This window comes from Staurois parvus, unplaced genomic scaffold (assembly GCF_062004578.1).
Source record: "Staurois parvus isolate SC_StPar_1 unplaced genomic scaffold, SC_StPar_1.0 ptg000013l, whole genome shotgun sequence".
Lineage (NCBI taxonomy): Eukaryota > Metazoa > Chordata > Amphibia > Anura > Ranidae > Staurois > Staurois parvus.
In genome coordinates this window covers 5,974,516-5,986,847 of record NW_028317809.1, presented here as the reverse complement: position 1 = coordinate 5,986,847, position 12,332 = coordinate 5,974,516, and the positions used below count along the sequence as shown (strand labels likewise).

The 12,332-nt window shown below is 42.5% G+C and overlaps 1 long non-coding RNA gene across 1 annotated transcript in view; it reads right to left on the bottom strand.

The window, feature by feature from the left end:
• Positions 1-298: 298 nt before the first annotated feature.
• The window catches only part of LOC149473588 (uncharacterized), a 35,272-nt gene continuing 23,238 nt past the window's right edge, over positions 299-12,332 (bottom strand). Inside the window, exon 3 of the long non-coding RNA XR_016312558.1 lies at positions 299-429. This is a non-coding gene — a long non-coding RNA (uncharacterized LOC149473588). The remainder of the gene's footprint in view (positions 430-12,332) is intronic.

The window sequence follows — 12,332 nt, the reverse complement described above, 5'->3', positions numbered from 1 at the left end:
GGATCTTGTCTCAGGTTTGCCTTCTATGAGTGGCATAAGGCAAGCTTCATCTGACATTGGTCTGCATAAATGTCAATGCCTATAATGTTTTTCCAATATTTGTCAAGCTGCTATGAGTATAGATATGAAGCTTGCCATCTTAGAAGGGTCCTAATACTGAAAGTGGCAAATAGAAAGCAGAACCCGCATCCCCACCCTTAGCTATTCCTAGATCATTTAGAGTATACGGATGTTCAATGTATAGAGGTATAATCATGAAATGAACACAACACTGTTTTTTTAAGAAAGAGCACATAAATGCTTGAAAAAAAAATATTTATTATGTATTCTAATTATGTTGTGCCTGTCTAGATGTTGTGGCTTCTGGTTTTCCGTGTTGAATAAATTGATGATAGCAGCTGCTTCAAGCCATCTGTACAGTGAAAAGTTCTGAAAAAAAAAAGAACCCACAGATTTCATTCAAGTGAATTCAATTACAAATTCAATCAGCTAGCATGGTCTTTACATTAGAAAGGCAGCCTTTTAATCAAAGGAGTAAACAGTCATTTTGGTTTATTCACAAAAGATTTTTATTTTCTTTTGTCTAATTATCCTGTGCAATTCACTTTGACACATTATGAATAATCGGCTGCCTATTAGAAAGCTTGTGATTTTTGGGCCAGTGAAATTTTGGAACATATTGTTTCTTCCTCTTAAATGTAACGTACTAAAAGACACAGTATGTACTATATAAGAAGTGTTTGTTAGATTGTGCCCTCTGTGGACTTTAGTAAGCCATGTTTTCCGGAGATGTTCAGAATTAGGTTTTAAAAATTAGTAGCCTTTTGAGAAGATTTAAAAGGAGTTTTTCAAGCTTAAAAATATCATAAGTTATGTAATCTTATACAGTCATTAAAGCTCATACTTGCTTAAAATTGTTGCATCAGATCCAAGGCCTATTGACCTTTGCCTGCAGTATAATAAATCTTCTAACCACAGGTAACAGTGAGAACGTTCTTTTATTAATAAATTGTAGCACATGACAGTTCATGATGTCCTTTGTTACTGCATGCTGCAGGGAGATTTTTATTTCTTAACCACTTATCGCCCACAATGTAGTACGGACTAAGCATGTGATTGTGTGAAATGCGTTATCATCCATGCACATGTCCTAATGCTTTTGGTGTCCTATGGATCAATAAATCATTTGTACATTTTTCATCATGCCTCCGGTGTGCGGCCAACCCTTCTTTCTTATGCATGTTATGTGGTGGTGAGCCAGGGTCTGCACCTGTTTTGGTTTGATACCAATTGTTTGCTTGAGCGGTATTTCCCTTATCCATTGAATACAAACGGGGAGCCGCTGTAGGCAAAGCAACGTACCCATACGTTACTACATACCACCAGGTTTCAGGCAAGTGCATGCGTTCCCCCCCCAGCCGTCACCCACTTGGACTGAACACAGAGGGAACCTGTCAACAAGTCCCGGCCAATGATTCACGCCTGGGACCTGCTGATTGGCTGGGTACAATCACAGCCCAGAGCTCTGTGTTGACATTCAACACAGAGCTCTGTGTTTCTCATCCCTGCAAAGAGGGGATAGGAAACTTAGAGATCTCTTAGTAAAAGCAGCACACTTTACACACATTACACATAGTTAGGCAAACATTTAACCCTTCGATCACCCTTGGGTTAACTCCTTCCCAGCCAGTGTTATTAGTACAGTGTGTATAATATTATCACTGATCACTGTATTAATGTCTCTGGTGATGTCAGTGGCAGTTAATCAGTTCCCCCCAGAGTCAGTTAGTGTCAGACTGCCCGCTCCACTATCGCAGTCCCAATATAAGTGTCAGGGACCATCGCGACGCATGGGTCTGCACATGCGTAGGTGTCTGTCAAGACATGCAGGCAGCACGGCACTAGGACCCAGGCGCACCCGTCGTCTATGACAGTGCTGGGCAGGCACTAGGACCTAGGCTGCGCCTGTCAGGTGCAGGGCGGGCTACTTAAACCAGCCCTGCACAGACACTTGTTGCCGAATGGTCTTTCTGCGATTCCTGTTATCTGATACCTGTGTTGTGAGTACTATTGATCTGGATTGTTTGACCTTGCTGCCTTCTCCTATCCTGACCCCCTGGCTTGCCTGACTTCACTCCTGGATGTTCCCCTTTAGATCTGATCTCCTGTTATTGACCTGGCGTGTGACCCGACCATTCTTTGCCTACTATTTTGTACCGCACCGACCCCCCGGCTACCGACTCGGCTTATTTGACTTAGCTTTCGCTCCTCCATCCATCCATCCCTCTAGGACCCCCTGGTCCCCTCACATCAGACTATCACCCCGTGGGAGCCCCTGGCGGACTCCTCTACCACTGGTGGGTATATCCAGTAGTCGCAACCTGGTCTCGGAGCGCTCCAAGTCCATCCCCACCATCAGGGGCTCTGGTGAACAAGTGCTCCGGAACTTAGACTCCGCGCTCTGGGGAAGCCCGACCAGTGGGTTGCTAGAGATGCTGTCAGGTGGTCCATTACAATAAGTCACTGATCGTCGCCATTAGTTGTACAAAAAAAATTTTAAAACTGAATTTCCAGTATACATCACATAGTTTGCAGGCGATATAACCTTCAAACAAACCAATGTATGTACCCTTATTGGGATTTTTTTTTTTTTAGCAAAGACGTAGCAGAATACATTTTGGACAAAATTTATGAAAAAATTTGATTTTTTAAAAATTGTTTTTATTAGATATAAATTATCGACAATAGTAAACAATATTGTTTTTTTTTTAATTTTCAGTCTTTTTGTCGTTTATATTGCAAAAAATAAAAAACCCACTTGTGATCAAATACCACCAAAAGAAAGCTCTATTTGTGTGAAAAAATTATATAAACTTAGGCATTGAAGCTGATTTACTGAAAGATTTGAGAATGTTCACACAAATTTTGTGAGGATTCAAATCAGTTATATAATCACATGAAAAGAAAATCCCCATTTACTTATTTAATCTACACATGAATGTGAATATTTTAACAATATATTGTGTGAACATTTTCAAATCTCATAGCGAATCAGCATCATTGTGACTAATAGTTAGTTGTGAACATGTAGTTCTTCTGTGGTCAAGGAATAACAGAGTTAAACATTTCTGTCATAAAACAGGATAGGATTGGTTATTGTATGCTTCAACATATCTCATTGGTGGTATATAGGTGAAGGAATAAGCTACTGTATATGTACTGGGGGGCTAATGCATCCATTTACCAATATACATCTGAAAGCATAAAAGAAATATTGCGTGCAGACTTTCATAAAGACTTTGAGGCAGAGAGGGGGAGCAGTGGGAGGGAGGGGATGAGGGCGGGTGGGGTGGGAGGAAGGTCCATGAGATGGGTAGTCTATGTGGGTTTTTGCTGTGGAGGAGAGATTGGTGGACCCAGAAGGCCGATTCCTATGCTTAAGAGGTAAAATATGGGGACAAAACTATACCTTGGTTAATATCTATTGCCCGAATCAAAACCCAGAATTGTTTCTGTATGGAGTGTTGGGGAAAATTATAGAGTTTAAGAGGGGGATGCTGGTCTTGGCAGGAGATTTTAATTTTTGTCTTGGCCCATGGATGGATACGTCATCGAACGTGCAGAGAGGAGGAGGTAAAAACTATGAATGTTGAAAAAGAGGTTACATCAAATGGAGATATGGAGGGTGAAACATCCTAGAGAAAGAGATTATACCTGCCTTCTCTCCGGTGCATAGATCGTACTCACGGTTGGATTATATAATGATCGAGCATAGACAATTGGACTCATTGGTTAAATCTAATATTGAAATTTATCTCGGATCATGCTCCTGTTACAGCAGGATTAAAGGAAGGAGGAGAACGGAACAAAAGGGCAATGTGGAGACTAAATGTGACACTTATACAGGACCCTGAAATAGAGATGAGACTAAGGGAGGAAATAGAGCAATTTTTTCTACTAAACAAAACTAAGATAGTCTCTGTGGCCACCATTTGGAAAGCACATAAGGCGTATGTGAGGGAAATCCTGATAGCCGCAGGAGCCAAAAATAAGAAAGATTGTGAGAGAAAAATAAAGGAGGTGATGGAGAAACTGTATAGATTTGAACAGTCACACAAAAAGATACAGGACACAGAGGTTTATTCAAGCATCATACTCAAAAGAGAAGAGTTAAAAGACCTATTGGAACAGGAATCAAAGAGGATTTTCAATAGGGTTTCAAAGGAAAGGTATCAGTGGGGGAATAAGCCAGGAAAATATCTGATGAAAAGACTTAAGGAAAAGAGATCAATAAACTATACTGAAAAAATTAAGAACGAAAAAGGAGAACTGGTCTACTCCACCACCAATATTGCTGAAACGTTCCAAAAATTCGATGGTAAGCTGTATAGTGTAAGCTGAGGGGGAAACGGCTGAAATATCAAAAGGCAGCAGACCTGCCAAAAATAGCAAAAGAAAAATTAGTGTCTTTAGAACAAGTTATCTCCCAGGAGGAAATTAATAAGGCCTTGAAGAATACAGCAGGGGGGAAGAGCCCAGGTCCCAACGGGTATACGGTGGGGTATTATAAGAATTTAGACATCTATTGGTCCTTAAGTTTTGTATATATATATATATATATATATATATATATATATATATATGAATGCCTTAGGAGAGGGAATGGGAATAAGAGCAGAATCATTGCAAGCGTATATAACGATCATTCTAAAAGAAGGAAAGGATAGCTCACAATGTGCTAGTTACAGACCTATTCACTTCTAAATACAGATACAAAACTGTTTGCGAAGGTGCTCGCTATCAAGTTAAAAGAGCTGATGCCTGAATGGATACACTTAGATCACGTGGGCTTTTGTCCCAGGAAGGGAAAGGAGGGATAATGGTTTAAGAACATTGTTTCTTTTACAGAAGGCAAAAAGAGAAAAATTACCAACAATTATATTGTCGATCAACGCTGAAAAATCTTTTGACAGGGTAGACTGGGGGTTCATGATAAATACCCCAGAGGTCTTGGGAATAGGTACTAAGATGATGAGTTGGATAAAGGAGCTCTATAATTGCCCGACAGCGGCAGTTAAGGTAAATGGGTTTCTCTCTCAGTTTTTTAAGATGTACAATGGTACAAGACAGGGATGCCCCCTATCCCCGTTATTATTTGTTTTATCCTTGGAGCCTTTGTTGGTGACTGTAAGAAAGAGTGTAGATATTAGAGGAATCAAGATAGACGAGGTAGAGCATAAGGTAGTGGCATATGCTGATGATATGCAGTTATACAGTATACTGTGAACCCTAGGTTAACGTTACCTAACCTAATGAGATTACTAAAAGAGTATGGAGAGCTTTCAAACTTGAAAATAAACCCCATAAAATCAGAGATCTTGAATATTAATGTTTCAAAGAAAGAGACTCAAACTCTACAAAAGGACTTCCCATTCTTATGGAGGAAGAAGGAATTGGGCTACCTGAGAAGACTTTCAAGGTAAAGGGTCTCTTGGATTGGGCGTATAAGTTTGGTTAAGATGGTGATAGTCCCAAAACTCCTATATAAATTTCATATGCTCCCAGTCCATAATCCAAGATCCTTCTTTGCGATAATAAAAAAATTAATACTTAAATATATATATGGGCTAATAAAAAACAAGAATTAGGTATGAACTTCTGTGTAATAAGAAAGAAAAAGAAGGATTAAATTTGCCTGATATTAAGAATTATTACGCAGCGGTGATACTGTCACGAATTGTAGACTGGACACATAATTCACAGGGGAAGAGTTGGGTTAAAATAGAAGGCACTTTAAGTAACACACGATTAGAGAGGATTATTTGGATACCACGAAAGTTTCGTATTATGGATGAGACTAGTAGTACACTGACGCAGGAGGTGTTAAGAGTATGGGATGGAATACATAAACAAATGGATTGGAAGTATAATTCACTGTTGATTCCCCTGGTGAAAACTGATTTTTTCCCGCCAGGGAAGGATAATATTTTGGGGAAATGGTTTAAGGATGTAGATGCATGGTTGGGGGATATAATAATTAAGGGGAAGTTGTGCACTTTTCAAGATTTAAAGAGTAAAAAAGAGATATTTGTGGCATTAGATGTATTGAGATATTATCAATTAAGACATTTTGTTTCGAAGTTGCCTCAACCCCTGAGGATGGCGAAGGACATGCTCTCGTTCGAAAAGATGTTGGGTTCTAGTATGGCTCCAAAACATGTCACTTCTGGGATATATAAGATTCTTACTGAAATGAGGGGGGTGGGTCCTCCTCTGTTCTTAGAGAAATGGGAAAGGGAACTGGGAAAAAAAATTAATGAATCACAGAAAAATAAAATGTTTAAGCTAACGCATGGGTTGATGAATATGAACACGGTCAAAACTAATTACAAATGTTTAGCGAGATGGTATTTGACACAGAGTGTTGCACATAGACAAGGAGTAGAAGTCTCACTGCTTTGTTGGAGGGATTGTGGAGCTAAGGGAACAATGGCACATATTTGGTGGGACTGTCAAAAAATACAGGGGTTGTGGCAAGATATAATCCAATTTATACAAGAGATACTGGGGACAACTATACAGTAGGATCCTTGGGTGTGTTTATTTTATAGGTCAGATGTACCGGTGAAGCAGTATAAAAATAGTGTATTATACCATCTAATTAGCACGGTTAAAGGGCTTATTCCCAAATTCTGGCAGGTACAGGAGCCTCCAACAATGAGGGGCTGGTTAGAGAGGGTTGATTATATAAACAAGATGGATGAGTTATATCATATAGACAAAGGTAAAATGGAAAAATTTATAAAGGAATGGGGAAGATGGCTTGACTTCAAGACATCCAGAAAAGTGATCTGATCCATGGTAGGAGATTAAAAGAGAATGTCTTGTAAGACTGTAGCAGAAATAGGAAAATTGAAAAGAAAGGTAGGAGAGAAAGAAAGATTAGTAAGAAAAAGAAAAGTAGGAAGAGAGGGTTGAGGAGAAAGGTTATTGACATGAACTGGACTATTGGAAAGAGATGGGAAGAGTGATATGGACTGGGGTGGGGGAAAAAAAAAGAAAAGAAAATAAGGAGGAAGAAAAAGGCTCCTGGGGGATCACGGTATAGGGTTGCTAAAGCGACAGAAGGGCATTGTCAAACCTAGGTGGCTGGCTATATTAATCAAAGGTTGCCAAGTCCAGAGGAACTTGCCATGCGTGTCCAGCAGTATGGCTGTCAACTTCTCATTAACCATTATAAAGTTCATTCGATGTTTGACTGCCTCAAAACTGCGGAGGGGGGTTTTCCATGCTTTCACAATAGTCAGTTTGGTGGCTGTGAACAAATGTGATGCCAACTGTCGCTCGGGGTGGAGTAGGTCTTCTATTGGTTTAAATAATAGCACCTTATAGGGGTTGTGTTTAATATTTGTGTGAAACATGCGGAGGAGGGCATAAACCCTGTTCCAGAGTCTTCATACCCAAGGGCAGGACCACCAAATGTGGGCTATGGTGCCGACCTGTTGGCAACCCTGAAAACAATTTGGTGAGTAAGATGTGATAAAACGGGCCAATCAAGCTGGTGTGTAGTACCACCTACAGAAGATTTTATAGGCATTTTCCAAAATAAGTATGTTTTTCGAGTATTTGGATAATGTTTGGGTCATGATCTGCCAGTCCTGTTGATCGAGCTGGCCTCCTTATTTTTTAACACTTTTATTGCTATCACAAGAAATGTAAACAACCCTTGTGATAGCAATAAAGCTTTTTATGTAGTCATCTGCGGTCTATAAGACCCAAGATCTCTCCTCTACCCTTAAAAGCATGAGATAAAAAAAATTGCTAGATTTGAACAGGGCCTAACACAACAGCAATGGAATACTCAGCCCAGCCTCAGTCACTGACATTGCCAGTTGCCACACAGTCTATCAGAGTTACCTAGTATGAACAGAAGAATGGCAGCAGCAGCACAGCAGTGGTAAGTCTGGGGACACTCTCTGAGACTAGACCAAAAGGGAAAGAGGGACGCACCCGTGACCTGGAGAGCTGCAGTTAATTTATGCGGCGGACCGGCAGCCACACTATGCCCTATGCAAGCTTTGCATTCTGTGAGCCAGGGCCCAGGCAAAACTCCTCTTCCCCAAGCCCAAGGTGGGAAGTACTGCAAGCCAATGGAAATACAAGGTGTAGAGAGCGGTGGGTGGTGTGACGATTGTTCGCACTAGAGACAAGGAAGCTGTACCTGACAGCCATCTTGTTAGGTCTCAGCCATGTTCTCTCCTGTCCTCCCTCCTCCCTTTTCAATGGAATGCATAGCTATAAGTTGAATGGAGGTCAAGAGGATCTCTTATCCTAAATAAAACACAGATAGATAAGCTTCAGGGCTGTAAACCGCTAATTAGTCTGGTTCCAGGGGGTCTGCTTGAAAACCACTTTCCTCTGCCCGATTGTAAAACAATAACTCAGTCAGTTATGACCTGTTAGGCCTATAGGGCTAGAGCGTGCCATAAAACGTACATTCCACATGAGTCATTTTTCGTACAATTCATAAACCTCAGCAGAAACTGGGCACATTAATATGAAGTACAGTCATGGCCGAAATTGTTGGCACCCTTGATATTTTTCCTGAAAATCAAGTATTTCACACAAAAAAGGTATTGCATTAACACATGTTTTGCTATACACATGTTTATTCCCTTTGTATGTATTGGAACAAATATAAAACAGAGGCAGAAAAGCAAATATGACATAATGTCACACAAAACCCCAAAAATGGGCTGGACAAAAGTATTGGCACCCTTAACTTAATATTTGGTTGCACACCCTTTGGAAAACATAACTGAAATCAGTCGCTTCCTATAACCATCAATAAGCTTCTGACACCTCTCACCCGGAATTTTGGACCACTCTTCCTTTGCAAACAGCTCCAGGTCTCTCTTATTGGAAGGACACCTTTTCCCAACAGCAATTTTAAGATCTCTCCACAGGTGTTCAATGGGATTTAGATCTGGGCTCATTGCTGGCCACTTCAGAACTCTCCAGCGCTTCTTTGCCATCCATTTCTGAGTGCTTTTTGACGTATGTTTGGGGTCATTGTCCTGCTGGAAGACCCAGGATCTTGGACGCAAACCCAGCTTTCTGACACTGGGCCCTACAGTGCGACCCAAAATCCTTTGGTAATCCTCAGATTTCATGATGCCTTGCACACAGTCAAGGCACCCAGTGCCAGAGGCAGCAAAACAACCCCAAAACATCATTGAACCTCCACCATATTTTACCGTAGGTACTGTGTTTTGTTCTTTGTAGGCCTCATTCCGTTTTCGGTAAACAGTAGAATGATGTGCTTTACCGAAAAGCTCTATCTTGGTCTCATCTGTCCACAAGACGTTTTCCCAGAAGGCTTTTGGCTTACTCAAGTACATTTTGGCAAACTGTAGTCTTGCTTTTTTATGTCTCTGTGTCAGCAGTGGGGTCCTCCTGGGTCTCCTGCCATAGCGTTTCATTTCATTTAAATGTCGACGGATAGTTCGCGCTGACACTGATGCTCCCTGAGCCTGCAGGACAGCTTGAATGTCTTTGGAACATGTTTGGGGCTGCTTATCCACCATCCGGACTATTCTGCGTTGCAATCTTTCATCAATTTTCCTCATCCGTCCACGACCAGGGAGATTAGCTACAGTGCCATGGGTTGCAAACTTCTTGATAATGTTGCGCACTGTGGACAAAGGCAAATCTAGTTCTCTGGAGATGGACTTGTAACCTTGAGATTGTTGATATTTTGCCACAATTTTGGTTCTCAGGTCCTCAGACAGTTCTCGTCTCCTCTTTCTGTTGTCCATGCTTAGTGTGGCACAGACAGACACACAATGCAAAGGTTAAGTGAACGTCTCTCCTTTTTATCTGCTTTCAGGTGTGATTTCTATATTGCCCACACCTGTTACTTGCCCCAGGTGAGTTTACAGGAGCATCACATGCTTGTAACATTCTTATTTATCCGCAGTTGTGAAAGGGTGCCAATACTTTTGTCCAGCCCATTTTTGGAGGTTTGTGTGACATTATGTCGAATTTGCTTTCTTTCCTCCCTTTTTTTGTTTTGTCCCAATACACACAAAGGGAATAAACATGTGTATAGCAAAACATGTGTTAATGCAATACGTTTCGTGAGAAATACATGATTTCCTGGAGAAATATCAAGGGTGCCAACAATTTCGGCCATGACTGTATATATTCGGATAGATCATTTTAATATGAGTTACCCAAGACCTTACATCACTATACTAGTACCTGCAAGAGAGAAAAAGCAGTCTCTTTTATTCTGAGTAACAAGGGTATGCTATGTTTGGTATCTTTGCATTTGGAATATAATTCTAAATATTAATCTGCCAGTTGCTAGGATACTACCTGTACCTATTGAAGGTTATTGACCTTAGTATGAAATTGTAAGGGATTTGGTCATAACCTTGGTTACCGCCTAACACCCGTCCCCAAACTGGATGATTGGTCATTTGTTCTCAGGAGACACCCCTTTGATGTGATAGAAAAAGACTGACAGGCTGGAGAAAGACAGCTCTCGTTTAACATCAATCAGGAACCATCTCAGAGACTTGAGAGCCTCCCTACTTTTTCCTCCCTGCACTGTGAATGTTTACATGTTATGTGCAATTAAACCATGGCAACATCTAATGTTTGTGTAGGATTATGTTCAGCAGACTGTGTTCTTCTATTGTTGTGACTTAGATGACGTTCAGAGCACATTTTATGCCCAATTCATGCAAAACTCCACGTAATCCCAAGGGGTTCACATACTTTTTCTTGCAACTGTATATGAGGCTGCACTGCAACTGTCCCACAAAACGTACACGGTTGCAGGGTGATGGTGTAGCATTTATAAGGATATAGCAGGCTGAGAGAAGGCAACGTATCACCTCCCATGAAACATCTCTGAGAAGCGATTCTTGGTGGATTACTTTTCCAAGAGACAGCAATGGTTGACCCCTCTGCCCATTCTCTCCCCTGACACCCCTGCACTGTGACCCCTCTACACCCCAGATACCCCCTGCACTGTCACCTCTCTACCTCACAGATATCCCCCATACTGCAACCCCTCTACCCATTTCCCCCCCACCGATACCCCCTGCATTGTGACCCCTCTATCCATTCCTCCCCAATACACCCTGCACTGATTCCGCTTTTCATTTACCCCCCCATATACCCCTGCACTATAACCCCCCTACACATGCACTCGCATACCCCCCTCACTGTGACCCATCTACCCATTCCCTCCAGCACTGTGGTGACCCCTCTACCTATTATCCCCCCCTCAATACCCCCCTACAATGTGACCCCTCTACCCATCCCCCCCCCCACTGTCACCCCTTAATACCTATGACCATGCAAGTTCCCCCCCCATCCCCCCTCACCATTTTTTCCCTCCATACGCCCTAGATGTCCCCCAGCACTGTTATCTTATCAATACCATACCCCTTTTCTAATGCAAATACAGTTATGTGAAGTTTTATGTGCTCCTCTCCAGCACTGTGACAAGGACTTACCTATGTACCATGTCATGCCGGCAGAAGGCGGTCTGAAACTCAGCGGCATCCACAGCCCACCACACAGTCACAGTTCCCCCACACAAGGCTGCTCTCCAGATTATTGATGTAGTTGCTGCTGCTGGTTTCAAATTCCCAGTGTTAGGGGCCTACCGGCGGTAGCCTCTAGCGTTCCACAGACCGGAATTCCCCAAGGCGCGGAATCTAAGCCCCGACCTGCTTGTTCACCAGGGCCCCTGATGGTGGGGATGGACTTGGAGCAGGCCGAAACCAGGTCGCGGCCCCTGGGTGCACCCAGCTGTGGTAGAAGCGCTTGCCGGAGGTGTATAGCAGGTGAGAGCCTGATGTAAGGAGGTAGAAAGAGTAGAGTCGGGCAGGTCAGGCCGGTAGCGGTGGAGGCAGCACGGTACAAAACAGTAGACAGAAGGATAAACTGGTCACGAGCCGAGTTCGGTAACAGGAGATCAAAACATGTGGGATTAGACAGGAGAATGGTCAGGTAAGCCAAGGTTCAGAGCAGGAGACAATCAGCACAACAAGGTCAGGCAGGATCGGCAACAAAGCAATCTTAAATCAGGAACACAGGATACAGGTAAGACCATAAGGCAATTAGAGCACAGACCTGACCTGTTTTAAATAGGGCGCCCTGCGCCCTGATTGGTGCCAGGCGCGCATCCGCAATCGTGAGTGCGCATGCGCGACCGCCGCTGCCGTTGCGGGTGCCCAGGTCCCAATGCTCGCACGCTGGTGCGGCTGGGCATACCGCGCATGCGCAGACCCGTGCGCGATTGTGGACAAATC